Raw genomic sequence first — 19324 nt, 5'->3', positions numbered from 1 at the left:
CCATAACCGGACCTCTGTTAGAAGATCGTTACAGGCGGCAGAGTTTATGACAAAGGAGGTGCTCTCTTAAATAGCCTGGACCCAAGCCGTTAAGGGCTTTATAGGTAATAACCAACACTTTGTATTTCACCTGGAAACATATTGGCAGTTAGTGCAGTTCTTTTAAAACTGGTGTTATGTGCTCCCTTCAAGTTGTCCCAGAGACCAATCTGGCTGCTGCATTCTGTATCAATTGTAGTTTCTGAACTACGTACAAAGCCAGCCCCACGTAGAGTGCATTTCAGTAGTCAAGCCTGGAGGTTACCAGCATATGTACCACTGTTTTAAGGTCATTCACCTCTAGAAAAGGATGTAGCTGATGTATCAACAGAAGCTGATAAAAAGCGCTCCTGGCCACTGCCTCAACTTGAGAAACCAGGGAGACCTTTGGGTCCAAGAGTACTTCCCAGCTACATACCTGATCTTTCAGGGGGAGTGTAACTCCACCCAGAACAGGCAGATCTAAACAGTCTCTCAGGTTCCGAACCCCCAGTCACTACCTCCGTCTTATCTGGATTCAACTTCAGTTTGGTATCCCTCATCCAGCCCATTACCACCTCCAGGCAGGCATTTAGGGAAGATATGCCATTTCCTGATGAGTTTGACATGGAGAAGTAGATTGGGGTGTCATCAGCATATTGATAACACCCTGCACCAAACCTCCTGATGATCTCTCACAGCGGTTTCATGTAGATGTTAAAGAGCATTGGAGACAATATGGAGCCTTGTGGAACTCCATACTTCAGATCTTGTTTTGCAGAATAACTGTCTCCAAGTGACACCATCTGGAATCTACCAGAGAGGTAGGAGCGGAACCACTGTAAAACAGTGCCACCCAATCCCACCTCCATCAGGTGGTCCAGAAGGATACCATGGCTGATGGAATTGAAAGCCTCAGAGAGATCCAAACGGATCAGGTGAGTCACACTCCCTCTGTTGATAGTGAGTTGGAGATCATACATCAGGCTGACCAAGGCAGCTTGACCCCATAGTCCCCACAAAAGTCAGTTTAAAATGCGTCTAGATAATTTGCATCATCCAAAACTTCCTGGAGCTGAGAGGCCACCACCTGCTCAATCACCATGCCCAACCATGGAAGATTAATTAGCTAACTCTGAGGGATCCAGTGCAGCTTTCTTCAAAAGTGGTCTAATAATAGCCTCCTTAAGACAAGGAGGCATCCTGCCCTCCCTCAGAGAAGCATTTATAATATTTACCAGAACCTCTCTGATAATATAATTAGCAGATGAGATAAGCCAAGTTGGGCAAGGGTCAAGAGAACAGGTTGTAGGACGCACAGTCCGAAGCAGTTTGTCCACTTTGTCAGGAGTCACAAATAGCAGGGATGTGCACAAAATGGATTTCGCGTTTTGTTTCAAGCTTGAAATGAAACACAAATCCTCAGGACATTTCATCAAAACAAATGGTTAAAAGATTGTCCTGACAGAACGAGCTCAGAAGGTTATGAGCATTCTGAGTGCCATATTGGAGGGCTGTTTTTTCAGGGGGAGCTGGTCTACCAATTGGGGTCAGCAGGTAGACCAGGCCTGCACCCTGGACTTAGTGGATTGGCCCACCTCGGAGGACTGTTCTGCCTACCACGTGCGGCGGGTAGACCAGGCCACTGCCCTGGACATGGCACGTTGGTCTGCTTTGGATGACTGGTCTACCTGGTACACCAGTCCTCCAAGGTGGGCCAACATGACAAGTCCCGGGTAGAGGCCTGGTCTACCTACCTCACTTGGTGGAAGGACAAGCCCTCCATGGTAGCCAACACACAAAGTCCAGGGCAGAGGCCTGATCTAACTGGTAGACCAACCCTAATTGGTAGATCCTCACTGGAAAAAATTGGCTCTTGAAACACTCAAAATGTTCCGATTTGGAACAGGGTCATTCTGGTCTGAGCCTGAAACAGGCTTTCGTTTTAAACAACCCATTTTGAGTTGGAATGTTCCAAGCTCGAAATGTTTTGCACATCCCTAGTATCTAGACCAGGGCTGCTCAAGTTCAGCCTTCCTGCTGTTTTTGGACTAAAGTAAAAAATAAAGTGTGCCTTCAAGTTGATTTCAGCTCCTGGTACCCACAGAGCCCTGTGGTTTTCTTTGGTAGAATACAATAGGGGTTTACCATTGCCTCCTCCCATGCAGTATGAGATGATGCCTTTCAGCATCTTCATATATTGCTGCTGTCTGATATAGTACCAATATACTGCTGCTGTCCGATATAGTACCGGCAACTTTCTGCTTATTAGTTCCCAACCAGTGGTCAATAGTAAGAAATTATTATTATTATTATTATTATTACTACTACTACTACATTTATACTACATCTTCCCCCAAGGAGCCCAGAGTGGTGTACTACATACTTGAGTTTCTCTTTCACAACAACCCTGTGAAGTAGGTTAGGCTGAGAGAGACTAGGGATGTGCATCCTTCCGAACCAGTCCGGATGGGCACGGGGTGTGTGTGTGTGTGTAGCTTCAAGGGCGGGGGGGTAGTACTTACCCCCCCCCGCTGCTCTTCCCCCTCGGCGCTGTGACTTTTCCAAAAGTTTCTGGCCCAGTTTCTGGGTCCGGACCGGTCCGGAGGCCATTGTAAAGGCCTGTCCGGACCAGTTCGGACCTGGCTGGTCCGGTCCGGGTGGAGGGGGTTCCTTTAAGGGTGGGGAGGGTTTACTTATCCCTCCCGCCACTTTGCCCCCTCTAGCGCCCGTATTCTTTGTAGAAATTGGGGCGGCAGGATACCTCCCTGCCGCCCCTTCTTGCTGCTGCTCCTGCTCCATGCAAAAGGGAAGGCTGCGACAAGCCTTCTGCGCACGCGCACGTGGCGCATGAGCTTCACGTCTCTCTGACGCGATGGGTAGACCGGGCCTCTAGCGATCAGAGGCCCGGTCTACCCGGGCTCGTCCCGGTGGGTAGACCGGGCCTCCAGCGATCAGAGGCCCAGTCTACCCATCGCGTCAGAGAGACGTAAAGCTCACGCGCCATGTGCGCGTGCGCAGAAGGCTTGTCGCAGCCTTCCCTTTTGCATGGAGCAGGAGCAGCAGCAAGAAGGGGCGGCGGGGAGGTATCCTGCCGCCCCAATTTCTACAAAGAATACGGGCGCTAGAGGGGGCAAAGCGGCGGGAGGGGTAAGTAAACCCTCCCCACCCTTAAAGGAACCCCCTCCAAAGTGCCGGACCGCAGCTGTGCGGTTCCATGCACACCCGTAAGAGAGACGTGACTGGCCCAGAGTCACCCAGCAAGTATCATGGCTGAATGGGGATTTGAACTCAGGTCTCCCTGGTCCTACTCCAGCACTCTAACCACTACATCATGCTGGCTTGTAGGCCAACATCTGTAGGAGGGCCGAAGTTGAGCAGGCCTGATCTAGACCCTCTACAGCAGGACCCTAGTAGTAAAGACTGCAGAATCTGGATCAAAGGTGAGCTGTATGTCACTGACATAGTGATGACAGCTAGCTACATACCTCCACATGATCTTTCCCATTGACCTTATATGTATGTCGAACAAGAGGGGAATACATGTTTGGGCTGATAGTGGGTTGTAACTGACTGGGATTTCACAGAAGTACCAGTGTTTGAAGTAGCCTCTACATGTGTTGACTCTATGAGACTGCACCCATAATGTGTGCATTTGCAGTGGCCCTAATGCAAGCCACCATGGTGCAAGGCTTCTGCTGCTCTGTGAGGGAAGAGCCCTTCTTCCACCTTCGTAGCACAACAGAAGATGTGGAGATACTTGGAGACTTAAACATTTGATTCTGTATTTTGCTTTCAAAGAGCTATTTGTATCGAATATCACTGAATCCAAATCGCCAGCTAAATACTTGAACAATCTGAATAAGGAGAGGCAGAGCTGGGTATCATCAGCTGCATTCCAAGGATCTTGAGGTTCATCAACACATGGATGTCCATTCCATAATGTCTTATTACTTGATTAATATTTCACAACTTCTAGCCAAATGTATGGACTGTCTCAATTGAATGAGTGTCAATGTAGTGGTTAGAGTGCAGGATGAGGACTGGAGAAATCAGAGTTCAAATCCCTGTTCAGCCATGAAACTCATTGGGTAACTCTTCAGCCTAACTTACCTCATAGGGCATAAATATAACCATGTACATCACTCTGAACTCCTTGACAGAAGAGTGAGATATAAATATAAAATAAATAAAACTACTTCAGATGGTATGAAACTTCTGTCAGAGGTGATTAATCTGTGATGTTTCACCCACATCTGGAAATCGTCACTTGTTGCTACAATCAGTTCTCATTTAAGATGTATATGGCAATCTCGCCTTAGAAGAAACCACAAGGAATTATGCTGCCCATTAAAAAAAAAGAAAGAAAGAAATTGAAAAGTGCTTTTTATCTGACAGGATCCAGGATGAGTATTCTGTCTTTTTTCCTCCTTCCTTGCAATGTAACATCTTTATTACATTATTACACTCTAATAGCAAGAAAAACGGGGATATTCTTTATGTAGTTTTATTAGCTGGTGGTGTTATCAGCTGTCAGAGGAAAACCACAGTCTCCTGAACGTGGGTCTTGGCAGGGAAAAACGTGTTTCATCTAGCACTTATTAAATTAACTTTAACAGAATAGGATCACATCATTGCTGAAAAGGTTGAATGGGGAGTGTCATCCTCTTTCTTAAAATAAAGTTCAAGTGTTAATGTCTTCTTCTCAGGAGTGTCTAACATATGAAGCCAAATCAGACAAACTGTTAAGAAAAACTATATAGACACAGAGAAAGGGGAACTGAAGGGAGATGGAGACTGAGAGGAAAAGAGATATAAAAATGAATGCTCAGTATAAAAGCAGCACTTGCAAATGAATGTGAGCTTGTATGATCTAGTGCATTTTGAAGATGGACCTGAGTTCATAGCCCGTTTAAGACATACATGTACTGGATGGTCTTGTGTGAATCATTCTCAGTCTCTGTTTCCTAACTGTAAAATGGGAATAAGATTGGCCTAGATAATAATACAGTTGTATGCATGAGTAATATATTTTTACAGATTGAGAGATAGTAATTACTATGGAGATTACTAATAATTAAGACTGATCTAAACATGCTTGCATGAGTAATTTTGACAAATTTTAGAGGATGCTGAGGATTTGGGGGTGTGAACAATTCTTTAAATTTTTTTGGGTGGGGGCAGTTGACTGCTTTTGGTGGTATTGGGTGTGTGTGTCCATTGAGGGCAGCAGAAGCACTGGAAGTGTTGCAGAGTAATTACTTACCTTGTATAAGTTATTATACAGGAAGCCAACTTTAAATGAGAAACAAGACTTTGATGTTCATTACTACCTAAAACATAGGCTAAGAAAACAATAAACAGATTAACAGTCTCCAATGCAGAGAGAGGGAGAATCTCTCAGTTTTAAAATCAGGATAACAAGTGAGAAGCAGACAAACTGTGGCTCCACCCCCAAGCTGTTACATAGACACATTCAAACATAGACAAGCATGCCCCTCAAAAAAACCCTGAGTCAATGTCCATGGAGAAATCTCAAAGGAAGCACTGAAAATTTCCTCCAGTGCCCCTCAGAAAATGCCACATCATGAGGCTACCTTGACCACTGCTGCTTTGGATTTCCCCCCTTTTTGTTTGTTTTGGGGGTTTATTTATGAATTTGATTATGGACTTAAAGTGGATGTATGATTTGAATGAACCGTTATAATAACATGAGGGTATATTAAGGTGAGGGTAAGTCAGGGTATTATTGTTATTGTTTTCCTGTACATTGTTATTTTGAATGCTATATTATAGAAATTTATTAATAAATGAATGTTTAAAAACTCTCCAAGTTTCCACTTATAATAGAGCCCCACTTACAAGGACACAAAGCTTGACTCTTCTCATGTTTTCATTATATCCTACTTCAGGATGGTGCGGTCAATGCTGTCTCCCTATTAACCACAGTTAACAAAACAGGAGGTAGCTGCAAGAATGGATAATTCCTTCTTTGATTCCTCCCCTTCCCTGAAGAGAATTTCCTCATCCTGCCTTATCTGCAGTTAAGGGAAATATCAGCTAAGGGAAATAACACCTTACCTGCAGTTAAGGGAAATATGCTGCCTTTGGACATAATGGTAAACTGGAGTCAAACGTGCCAGTGGTTCAAGATTGTGGTAATCTGAAACCATGGTTTCATCACCATACTGCGGGTCAGTTTTCAACCCCAAACCTGAATTTGAACCTTAGATTTGCATTGAGTTTTGCCACCAAAATCTCAGGTTTGAAGGTGGCATTGTGCTGTCCAAATTCTGCCACAGTGACCTCTGGTTTGTGCAAGCTGCACAAACAGGAGTTAAGGGTAGGAAGTGCCTTCCTCTCTCCTACTCAATTGGCTGTCACAGCTTTCCTTCATGTGAAAGAGGAAGCCCACACAACCAGATCCTCCCCCTTTGCAGTCTCCCAGACTGCAGATCATGATTGGGAGTGCACTGCGGGAATGGAGGCAAACTGCAGGACAGTTGGACCTGTGGATTGCTGCAGTGGTGACTCCTGTATTCATCTAACGATACGTTGCAGGCATCTTTATGAATTCAGTAACATATGCAACCCCCCCCCCCCACCCCAAGACTCCACGGCTCCAGGACCTGCATTTTGTGTGGCTAAGGTGGGCTCCAGGCTCTCTGCCTTTGATGGACAGTATTAGGATAAGATCCCCTACCCAATTTTAATATTTAAAAGCCTCCTAGCCAAAAATCAGATTCTTTGTTGTTACAAGATGGGCTAGTCCTCCAGAAGCCACTTCCAGGTCCTCCAGGAGCCTCAGCCAATAAGGAAAGGCTCAGCTATGACTGATTTACCTGAGCACTAATCAGGAGCACCTGGAGGCAGACAGAGTTTTTGAATGGGACTGGAAGGAAGCAGGAAGCCCCATTTTGATTACAGAGAGCATGCTGCATTGGCGTGCCATCTTTTGTGAAACATGGTCATAGTTTGTGCAAAATGGGGGCACTCAGCCTGTAAGCAAATAGAGTTCAGAAAAGGTAGGAGCCCAACCAAGCCCGCAGAAGGTATTAGATTTCTCCAGCATTTTCTGGGAGCTTTTCTCTTGTTCTTTCCTCTTTTCTGTTTTAACATTTTGCTAGCAAATCTTAGTAACATTCAGAGAGCTAGAAAGGGGATGAGGTGGGAAAGGGATGGGATATAGTGGACTGACACTTCCTCTGGGGAGTTTTTTCATAGCAGACAAACAGCCAGCTCATTTCTTCCTTGTTCTGGGACTTTAAGGAAAGTCTATTGCTAGCTCCCTCATCTTTCTCTTACGCTCTCACTTCTCTGGCTGGAGGGAGGGAAGGGTTTTTTAGCTTAAAAGAAAACCCCATGGTATTTTAACTGAAACTATTATTTGGTCCTTTTCAAACTTATCCTGTCTGAAATGTGTGACTTCAATATGGACATACTTGTTTTTAATTTTTAAGAATTCTGAGATTATTGCCTTCTATCTATGAATAACCTAACAGCTTGGAAACCGGGGAAGTTCAGAATCATCTGCACCTCTCTCTATAGTCCTTATACCAGTTTGTGTTTGATGTTGGTTGGTTGTTGTGTTTTTAACTTCTTTTTTAACTTTTTTGTGGGGTGACTGGTATTGAGAGGAGATATCTTCAGCTTAAATTCTTTGGTCGGGTCTGTGATCTATATGGCTTAATTTTCAAATCTGATATAGTAAATGTTGCATAGAATTGCAGCCAATTCTGTAGAGTTTCCAAGTAAAGTCTTAATGAGCTCAAGGGGGGTTACTCTCAAGTAACTGTTGTGTGCATAGGATTGAACCTAAGGACATATCCCAGAAATGTTTATATTGTGAGAGAGGGAGGAAAAAGGCTTGCATTTTTTTTTAAAGTGTGTGTATTTGTGAGAAGAAAGGAAACTAGTGGGCTCTGTGTGTGCTGGTGGGGGCAAATACCTTGTAGTATTTTCAAGCGATGTGAAACTTGAAAATGCAGTAAGACTACAAACAGGTGCTCAAGAATACACACACACCACTTCAGGTGGTCTTGTTAGTCTGGTCCTGCATGGGGTGAGGAGGAGAGGGCTGAGATTGCAAGGAGGGGGAGAAATGGAGCCAAAACTGAAAAAGAAGGGATGAAGTTACTGAGGGCATGAGCAATTTGGGAAAAGGAGACATGGGGACTTGAGAGAGAGAGGGGGCAGTGATATTTTCCATACTGACACCTACAGTTAACCAATCTAAGGCCATGAGTTAATTGCAGCCAACCAAAGGGCAAATTTAGCACTATATTGCCAACTGCCAAGTGCTGGTATGAATGATGGAGATTTTGGCTGAGACAAGTAAACAGTGTTACAGACCAGAGAATACCATGGGCTGGCAATTGTCCTTCCACTTCTTTTTAACTTGTCTCATGGTTGGACCTGCATACTCTTAGCCCAACCTATGGTTACCTCAGTTACCCACTGCCCTCTGCTCCCCCACCCCAACAGGCAGCAGCTGCCACTGGTTTGCCGTTATGTCTGAAGGTGGTCCAACATTAACCATAACCACAGTTAATGTTAACTTGAATTCCCTTGAACCCAAGACCTGAAATTCAGTTGAAGCTCTAATTGCAGGTAGTGGTGTAGCAACCATGGAACAAGGGGGGAGACAAATTTCCCTGGAACACAGGGCCATGGGGACAGCCCAGGTGCCCCTTGTCCCTCCCTGCAGGCACCCTCTTGCCCCTAGTGCTGCAGCAGCAGCAGCCACCAACACTAGTGCTCTTCGCTGCTGAGCTTTGCTCTCTGCCACCGCCACTGACCTCTATGCCTGCTAGGGTTGCCAACATTATGCTGCCATAACATGGGACAAAAGTAAGTGTGTGTGTGTGTGAGAGAGAGAGAGAGAGTCTCTTGGGGGGCATTTCAGAGGTGGGGCCCATCTTGGAGGTGGGTCAAAGGAGACTGAGAGCAGTGATAGAAAGCAGAAGGAGGTAGCCGCTGCATTTGTAGTTGTGGAGGAATACAGAAATGCTGAAGCACTATGTCCAAGTTTGTTTGAAACCGGGTGAAGTCACATTCAGCCAGCATGAGAGACCAAGCTGGGCTGGGGGATTGAGGCAAGGTTGGGGAAGCTCTGATGCTCCTACTGCTGCTACCAGACTGAGCGCAAGAGCCAGGAAGGAGAGTGAGTGAGAGAGAAACCGGCTTTAAAAAAAAAAAAAAAAAAGCAGCAGTGGCAGGAAAGAGTTGCAACTGGCAAGCAGGTGCTGCAGAGAGCTAATGCAAGAGCCCCACGCTCAGAAGACTGATTGCTGCAAGACCCTGGGATAGTTAGCACAAGCCCCCCCCCCTTGCTTCCCCTGAGGAAGGGGAGATGTGGAGCGGGGGTGTTGAGATCCTCTCTGCATAAAGGTGCAGCCTGCCCTGCCACTTTCAGGAAGATGCAAACTCAGGGGGCAGGTGCACCGCAGGACAGGGCAGACAGGCTATCTGAGCAAGCACCCTCCCCTGATGACTGGCATCAGCATCCTAGGACCGGTGGTGGTCTTGGAGCTGTGCCCTGCGGTGGCCAATAGTATCCTCCAGCCCCCGCTAGCCAGGTGGCTCCACATGGGCAAGGGGGGTGCTCTTCTTCTCCTCCACCTACAGGCGACAGCTTGCCTGTGTCTGCCATGCCAGGGGTAGGCCTGCTGTGGTGGGGCAGAGCCAAGGAGGAGGAAGAGGGGAAAGGGCAGCCCAAATTGCTTAACCATCTTTTCGCCGGTCTCGGAGGCAATTGGAAGCCACCCTTGGACCAATACGGGTGCAATGGAGGCGGTGGAGCCAATATATGGGGGGAGTGGCATCCTGGACAGGATGACAATTTCCTCCCAGAAATATGAAACATCCCATGCAATCTGGGACAGTTCACAACCCTAATGTCTGCCCTCTTCCACTGCTGCGCACATGTGCAGGACCCATCTAGCACTGTCTTTGCTGACCCAGTTGGGAGTATCTTTTCTCTCCCTTGCAAACAAGGAATAAGAAAGAAGAACTCGGCTACCCAGTAAAGCAAGTTCTGGCTGGTCCATGCATCCGTACCCAGAGCTTGCAACACCTCCCTGCATTGGCATGCTGATGCAGCCAGAAGGGCATAGCTGAAATAGGGTGGCATGAGCAGCAGAGGAGAGAGGGAGGCAAGGCTCATGGCAGTACGGGACCCATCTTGGGCATGGGATCCACCCTCCCATCCTCTCCTGGGGCTGCTGCCAGCTTTCCTACATCCCTGGTTTTAGGTCTCATTCACACATGCCCTATAGTGTTGGCACTCAACCTATGGAATACTTGAGGTCATCGCTGATGTGACATCTAGTGACTCCAGCCATACAAAATCTAGCCCCTGTCTGCATAGCTTTGCCCTGAGTTCTTTCTCTTGGTTACGCTAGAGTGTGATGGACAGTGGGAAACAAGCTTTATATACAGCAGGGCTGCATAACTTCGACCCTTCTGCAGATGTTGGACTACAACTCCCATCATCCCTGACTATTGGTTACTGTGGCTGGGAATGATGGGAGTTGTAGTCCAAACACAGCTGGAGGGCTCAAGTTGTGTAGCCCTGATATAGAGAGGCAATCCTAAACATGAAAAACCATATATAGTTTAAATTGACGGCCAATACAGATACAATTTATCCTCTTGTAGAAAATAGCTGCTATCTGTATTATTTGTTCTGCCTTTCCCCCTGTGATTTCCTTTCTTGTTTTTCCATTATTCTTTTTATTTATACACCTGCTTTCATTTATTTACTGTTTTCTCTTCCGTTGCCTTATTTTTCGGGAGGTTAGGGGGGAAGTAGTATAATAGACTGTTGCTAAAAATGATTACAAGCGCTCTAATTGGTCATATATAATCCTACTTTTGTTGTACCAATGCACTGTGTTGCAATTATAATCTCTTCTCTATAGGGAAGAGAAAATACCATTAGTCGAAGCAAATGTAATAGAGCCGATAATGATGCATTGTATTATACAGAATACAATGGTCAAAGCAGGCTTTGATAAAGTCACCATAATAAGGTGTAATGCAATAATAAGGTATAATGTAGGAAGTGAACCAGAAACTGGAAATTAAGCGTCACAATTCTGTTGTGGTGTTCTGAGAGATGTTTAGTAACTTTCTTGTCCTTTCTCTGTCTATGTTTGCCATCAAGAAGAGGCAATACCAATATATCATACTCATAATTACAAGAGTCTCGTGATATTTGTAAATCACTTTGACATCATTGGATACCAGATGGTGAGAAAATATTATTTCTGTCCTGTGATAAAAACTGTAAATCTTCCAGATTCCTCTTTTGGGATACATAGTGTATATTACACACACAAACGGTACAGCAGATCATTGTCCTTCATTATCAATAGATCAAGTTCCCATTTGAACTGTTCCCATTTGAACTGTCATGGGAACCTTTGAAAAGTTCCCATTTGAACACAGGCCTTTGTTGTAGCCCTTTTAAAAGGAAGGATTTGTGTGAGTATATCCTTATTAGGCTATATAACATTTGCTCAGACCCGTGTCTCTTGATCACATGTGCACCTAATTGTGAGTCCATTGCTAAAATCTCACATTTTCTAGGGAAATTCCACATTGAAGCTGGGAAGATTACTCCAGTGCTTCAGTCAATTTTACTAGCTAGGGAAGCAGGCAGCTATCTGTCTGGTAGATTGGGCCCAAATTGACTAGCACCAAACCAGCAAGTGTGAATAACTTCAGATCATGTCTAGACAGTGAAGTGTTAACACAGAGTATCCAGACGGGGGAACAGAACAAAGTGACAGGAATGTCGTCCATATGACCCAAATCCCTTGTGGTTAGGGAGGGTTGGGGGGAAGGCAGGAGTATACCTACCCCTGCCCATGATCTTGGTCATCCTCGTACCACACCACTCTGCCACACACACAATTGCTCTGTGGCGTGGTGTTCTGGAAGGGAAACATAGCCTGGCCTCTAGAAATCCCACAATGCATCATGTGCAGAGCACAGTGCATTGAGGGATTTCCTCACAAGCTGGATGCTCTAGGCACCCGGTATCATGTCTGCTTGGGTGGTAGGCAGCCCAAGCAGACACATGACCTTCTACCTGGGTAGTAGCCCAGGGGGAATCTCCAGCTACCCGGTGGGGCAATGCCAGGATTGCTGATGATCCTGGTGTTCCACATGAGCTGCCCAACCCTGGTAGGGCTGTTCGTGTGAACAGCCCCAAGAATTTCTCAAAAGAAACAATTCTCTTTCTTTCTCTTTCTTTCTCTTTCTTTCTCTTTCTTTCAGTTTTATTGAAAGGGAACAATGCAGTAGTCAAGGCTGCAATGGTGGGGATGAAGGCTATCCTGAGAGGCTAGCTGAAGTGAAGCCACTGAAAGCAAAAGCAAAAGCTGGGGAATGGAGAGAAAGGGAGAGGAAAATATCAGGAGTGGTATATACCATTCCTTAGTTTGCTGAGTTTGAAGCAAAGAAAGGGATGGATCTCCAGTTAGAGACCAGGGGTTCTGCACCATAGCACAGAGCCAGAGAGCGCCTTCCTTCCCCTTCCCCTTCCTTCTCCTTCTCCTCCTCTGATGAGGAGGTGTCCAGCATGGCTGCACTGGCTTTGATCCAAGATTTGAATGGCTTTGATCCAAGATTTGGGTGCCAGACTGTCACTGGGTTCCAAGATGGGCTTTAGACCTTAGCCAATGTCAAAGGAGCAAGGGAGAGTGCAAGACAGTTTCTCATCTGTAGTACCCAAAGCAGTATTGGGCAGAGTATCTGTCAGCAAGGCCATGCCTTGAAGCACCCAGGGAGTGAGTTGAGACAAAGGAGCAAGTCCTCAGCTGAGAATCCCAGGAAACCTTCTGGCAGATTATCCACCAGTAAGCCTCCTCTTGCAAGCACACGGGACCTTGAGTGCTTAGGGCAATTATAGGAATTTTTGACCACAAGGAAACATAAGGCAAGAAGCCTCTGGATGTGCCAGTTTAGTAAGTGTGCAGGAGCTGTTCTGATTGTGTTGGGGTGAGGTCAACTTGGTCCATTGGAACTTTCTATTCTCTTGGTATCCCATACTTGTTTGGCATGCAACTTAACTTTATCTAAAATGAAAGAGTGTTGGGTGCTGTTTCTTCCTTTCCCAGAAACACAAGCCTCTGCCTACATACTCAGGTAAGCTTGCCTGAAATGGAGGCTAACTCTCAAGCACGTGGTTTGGTTCACTGGACAGTTTTGCTGGGCTGAATGAAGGCTAAATTCCAATGGAATGGTTGCCCTGGCAGCATTGCCTTTGTGTGGTCCTTTTAGGCCACCGAGAGATCAGTGTCTGAGTCTGGATGGGGCAGAGTGAAAGAGCTAGCTGCTGATCTGATAGAACTGCTGATGAGGAACACAGTCCTGGAGAACCACAGGTCAAGGAGCCAGTGTGGTGTAGTGGTTAGAGTGCTGGACTAGGACCGGGGAGACCCGAGTTCAAATCCCCATTCAGCCATGAAACTAGCTGGGTGACTCTGGGCCAGTCACGTCTCTCTCAGCCTAACCTACTTCACAGGGTTGTTGTGAAAGAGAAACTCAAGTATGTAGTACACCGCTCTGGGCTCCTTGGAGGAAGAGCGGGATATAAATGTCATCATCATCATCATCATCATCATCATCATCATCATCATCATCATCTCAAAATGGCAATCAAACACAATGAGGGCCCAAAGCAGGTAATGCAGCTGAAGGCAGCTAGGTTGTTCTGAAGCTAGGGTTGCCTCAGAGTGAGATGAGCTGCTCAAACCGAAGAGTTAGATCTGATGCGGAGTTTGGTAAGGCTCCTAAAGCTAAACCCTTGAGTCTGGCCACTGTGCCAGTTCAAGGCTGGGTGCCAGGCCAAGATTGTTTGGGTTTGTAATTAATTAGCAAAATGCCAAGAGGAAGCTACATAATGAATAGGTAGGGAGAGAAGTTTCCATCTATGCTCTAAGAAAAGAGGAATAGGACTGACTCCCCACTGGAAGTACGTGAGGAGTCAAGGCAGGGGTCATAGAGTAGAAGCAAGCAGGGACAGGTAAGGAGACTCTCACTAACTACCAGTGCCCGTAGTGGTCATTAGGATCAATGGCGGATTACCGCATAGGCAGTGTAGGCAGCCACCTATGGTGGCAAATTTTGGGGAGCGGCATCTTGGAGGGAAACTTAATTCTCCCCCCCCCCCCCGCAATCTTTAAAAATGCTGCTGTGTAGCGGCAGAGGCTCCACCCAGCTCCTAAACCATCACAGGAGGTGAGGTCGGGCACTGGAGGGCAGCAATGAAAGAGCTCCACACTCAAGCCCGCAAATGACACAGAGTGGACAAATTTGGGGCCTGTGCGCACGCAGAATAAAAAACAGAATTAAAATTTCCCCCACCCCAACCCCCTTACTCGTGTTCCTAGGGTGGCAAATCTTTGGCTGCCTACAGGCAGCAAAAAGATTAATCCGCCCCTGATTAGGATAGTTGGTGCAAAAGTTCAATGCACTGGAACTCCATCTCCAACAAAGCTCATTTTATTTTCCTAAGCATTTACTTTTCGAGATACTGGTACTGCTGCCAGTTTTAGCTGCTGTTTTGCTCTATGGGAGTGTGTATGTGTGTATGACTAGTGCTATGTTTTTATTTGTTTTGTTAACTGTTCTGGACACCAAATCATAGGAACAACATAGGAACATAGGAAGCTGCCATATACTGAGTCAGACCATTGGTTGATCTAGCTCAGTATGGTTTACACAGACTGTTAGCATAGAATGTTAGCATTGGAAGGGACCTTGGGTCTTTTGTCTAACTCTCTACTCAAGCCAGGGCATTAAAAAAAATGTATATAGAAGTCGCTGATGAAGAGATTATAATGTTCTGGCTCCCTGGATGAGTCCTTGAATAAATTGCATACTACAATATATTTGCACGTGTCATGTACCATCTCAGCTTGTTTTTCCCACCATGGAAAGACTACAAGATGGAAACAGTTGTTAGGCTTTGGGAAAAGCTACCAAAACAAAACTATTGCCTTCATAGCATTTGGCCTGCATTCTTAGTAGGGAGAGAAATCCAGAGCTCTTTCTAATGCAAATCTCCTCCCATACCCATTCCCTGCAATGGGACAAAGTCAAATGTGTCTTAGTAGTGCTGCACAAGGGAGATATTGCAATGGTATTAATCAGAACTGGAAGAATACAAAGGCCATACATTAGTATTTATTTATTTATTTGATTTCTATACCGCCCTTCCAAAAATGGTTCAGGGAAATAAATAAATAAGATGGCTCCCTGTCCCCAAAGGGCTCACAATTTAAAAAGAAACATAAGATAGACACCAGCAGCAGTCACTGGAGGTTCTGTGCTGGGGGTGGATAGGCTAATTACTCTCTCCCTGCTAAATAAAGAGAATTACCATGCTAAAAGGTGCCTCTTGGCCAAGTTAGCAGGGATATTGCATCTCTAACGGACATAAATAATTTCTCTGATAGCATGATATAAAGCAAACATAAAATACATTCTGTAAATAAATACAGCATATCTATAAATAAATGTAGAAGTGCATTTATTAATATCTATAAATATATGTAGAAGTGCATGTTTGTTCTTGTAAATGTGTAGAAGGACACAGTATGCATGTGCTGGGATTGGGGCTCAAGCAGTTGCATGAATGCCAGCCCCTTGCCACCCATTGCTGCTGCCCTATCTCATCCCACTATGGTGTTCTCCTCTCCTTCCCCCCAACGTGCGCTACAAACATCTCACTGGCTACCTTGGTGGCCAAGTCTCAGAGTGCTTGCATGCCGGGGCTTCAGCCGCACAACCGGAGAATGCTGAGCATCACCAGGTGGGGGGGAGGTGAGATGGGGGGGGTGTCATATTTCCCTTCTCTGGCAGGAAAATGTCTTGGAATACACCTGACTTGGAGCCTGGAGGATCATAGTTCATGATATTAAATGAAGCGCATAGGATTTTTTTGTTTTGTTTTACTAGATTGTTGCTGAAAAGTGAAATAAAATCCATCTTCCCTTCGTAAATTATAAAGATTATTCAGTCACTGGAGATGGTGGCATCATTGTTTCTCTCATTATTTTGGACTGGTTTCTTCCTGTGCGTCCTGATTCAACATTAAATAAATTTACAGCCATCTGGAAAAATAAAGTTGGTTAAAGTACAAGGGCAGCATGAAGATCTATGCAGTAGAATTCATAACTCAATTCAAGTCAGGTAAATAAAAAATGTCATTTGTCAGGCCAAATAGTTAGAGGCTTGATACTGGCTGGAAACAAAAATAATACTCCACAGTTTTTTTAAAAAAATTAAAAACCCTTCATAGTGAAAACTAGAGATCAGGGAGAAGCCCCACCCCACCCCCAATACTTAGTTCTCATGTGTGAGGATATCGTTGCTGTTCTTTGTATGAACAAACATTCAGCCATTTGCCCTCACCTGAAGTCTGCAGTGGTACAGGCCAAATGCATCTGTAGCACCCTAGTAAGCTGCAGACTGAACCTGGACATTTCCTAGGAAGCATGGTATGAGAGGCAGTGGGTTGTTTCTCATCAGATGTTCTGTATCCACGTTTAGACAGTGGTGTATACAAAATACATCTATTTTCTCTCAAGTATGATGGACAAATTATTTGTGAAGTGCTCTGCATTAAATGATGCATGAAGAGGGCCCAGTTATTTATCTGTATTTGAAAGTGAGAGGCAGATCAGAAATAAATGTAAGGCCATTCCCACCCCAATAGTTCAATCATGTTGTCTTGGCCATAAGCCATCATAATATACAAGAGTGAATAAATAATTAAAAACATATGTACTATCTGTGTATCACATCACCCCAAAATGAGAAGTGAAATATGTGGAGTGAAATGTTCAATGATATAATTTACATAATCAGACATATAGGTCATCACCTTTATAATGGACTAGGTTTTCCTGGGGGGGAAATCACAGGGATTGGAGCAGCCTGAATACCAAATCATGTGTGTTTTACTACATTATATATGCAGTTGTAGCATTTTGAATATTTGAATTTATATTATCCACCAAGGAGGTAATGATAATGATTTTCAATTTGCATTAAAAATAATAATGAGGAAATTCCCCCACCATATTTAAATCCCTCAGAATTAATATGCTTCAGATACTGGAGACAAAGAGCAGGGGATGCCCAGATGTGAGCTTCCAGACACATCTAACTAGCTTGCCGCATTGACACTTTGGTCTCAGCCAGCAAGTAAGTTCTTAAGGTAAGACCAAATAGTGCCGTTCCTAGCATAGATCAGTGTCACCTAAATTCCATTCAGAATAGCCAAGGATGGAGTAGTTCTGTTTTCCGACAGAGTAACCATTAACAGCATTCAGAACTTCATTTTATTTTTTTTGCTTGGTGGATGGGAAACAGCGAGAGACTGAGATTTATAATATCATCGTCGTTGCTGTCTCCTTTTCTCTCTCATCTGTATTCTTCACAGATCCTATAAACATGGGCTGTCAGCCAACTCATCCTGTCAGAATTCCACATTCCCTCCTCCCCCGGCCCTGTCTTTTGCTTATGCTGTCTCTCTCCCCCACCCCAAAGAATTCTACATGCTGCAACTTCGGTACGGTTCTCATCATCACATCTCGTTCATCACTGTGACACCAAACACTGCACAACTTCTTAGGGGAAAAAAAAGGTCAGGGATATGAAAGGGAAAAGAGAAATAAACAACTTCCCAACAGAAGCAGCTGGGCTACAAGAAACTGTGGGAGGTAAGATTGGAGCCAATTTCTCTGGCAGCAGCTGTGTTGAGCATAAAGTACTTGATGGACAAGTCCTAAGCATTTTGAGCTAGAAGGCTGTGCAGGGGTAAAATCTTGGTGTTTCTTGGTTGTTTTCCTAGAATATAAGATTAACTAAGGGACTAGCAGATATGGTGGGTGGGGGGAACTGCACTGAGAGCTGAAGACATTTATAAGAAGTATTATGGTATGGTTATTTGTAAACAAAATAAGAGCATTGTGTGGTCCAAAATGGATCTGTGAGATGGTGTCAGAGGTAGCCATATCTGTTGATGGGATATACATGCTCCAGCTGCCCTGCTTATTTAGCAGAAACAGTACCTATTTTCTGGTGTTGTCCCTGATAAAATTATTTTCTGTTTTGCTTTTTGGAGAGTTATTGGGGATGCGTGTTTGTTGTTACGTAGAGGTCTTTACATTTAAGCCCATTTCCCCATATCTCTGGAAGTTAGATATCTTGAGGGGAAGGGAGAGGATGCACATACAGGTGCATGCACGCACATGGAAACACCCCCATAACTGTGTATCAAAATAGTACATGTTGTTTGGATTACAATGGCTATGCTTGAATTTGTGTGGGGGTTTTGGTTAATCCATTCATTGATCCAGGCCAGCTTTTGAATGGTGCTTTAGTTACTTTTATTCCAGTCCCAGAGTAGAGGCAGGGCTAACAGCCAGCCAGTAACAAGAGCACTGAAGGCAGACTGCACTTGCCTCTCTGTTAAAAAAAAAAAAAAAATCTATCTCATAAAATCGTTAATATTCCTGATTCAGCTCCACTGTTGTCTTCTTGCATACCACAACTCTCTCCCCTGGATTCTACAAATTGCTGCTACGTTTTAAGTACAACTAGATCCCTTAAGGATATACATCGTGAGTCCTCTACATCCCTCTCATATAACTGAACAATCATCAGAATTTGAGTTGTGGCATGTATCCAACATAGCGTGGGCCTTCTCCATACAGAGGTGCACAATTTAACTTGCTCTATAGTATAGTGAACCTAATGGTTATTCCAATCCTTGGAACTGAAGGCTACTGAAATCTTATGAGGAACACAGTAGTGGTTGGTGCATTAGAAGTTTATTGATTTTGGCATGGACAAAAAGAATAACCAAATATTGTAGTAAGCGAAGTTAATGCTTTGCCTAGCACTAATTTTAATGAGAAATGGAAACATACCCATACGATTTCCCCTGTGGGGCAGAAAGCAACTTAGGCAGATGATAGTTAGTGGGGAAACTATTGGAAGGAAAGGGCTAAGAAGCTTCTCTTTCTCCCTTCCCACTGCATCCTTCACTTTGGATTACAGCCTCCATGGTTGCATTTTGTAAAAAGAGAAAATGTCAGAGACAAATTATATGCAATTGAGCATCACGTGTAGTTTTGAGGTTAGGCTTAAGAACTTTGTGTATTCCAGTCTATAATTATGTAACATCTGAAAAGCAGCTGTGATTGTGACAATATGCAATCTACATTTTTATCACCATATGCCTAATACGAACAGTGACCTTAGCCAAATGGTTGATTAGGTA

General features: G+C 44.6%; 1 protein-coding gene across 11 annotated transcripts in view; it reads left to right on the top strand.

Moving 5' to 3' along the window:
• Positions 1 to 19324, top strand: part of CDH12 (cadherin 12) — a 987186-nt gene that overhangs the window by 454219 nt on the left and 513643 nt on the right. For 2 of the 11 annotated variants that reach the window (XM_053248988.1, XM_053249000.1), the window contains exon 1: positions 6905 to 7043. The exons of 7 other annotated variants lie outside the window; for them this stretch is intronic. The gene's annotated coding sequence lies outside the window, so the exon portion shown is untranslated. 2 more of the 11 variants (XM_053249003.1, XM_053249004.1) reach the window with 2 other exon arrangements.

This window comes from Hemicordylus capensis, chromosome 4 (genome assembly GCF_027244095.1).
Source record: "Hemicordylus capensis ecotype Gifberg chromosome 4, rHemCap1.1.pri, whole genome shotgun sequence".
Taxonomy (NCBI): Eukaryota; Metazoa; Chordata; class Lepidosauria; order Squamata; family Cordylidae; genus Hemicordylus; species Hemicordylus capensis.
Note: the sequence above shows the minus strand (reverse complement) of the source record. Positions and strands in the feature narration are given on the sequence as shown.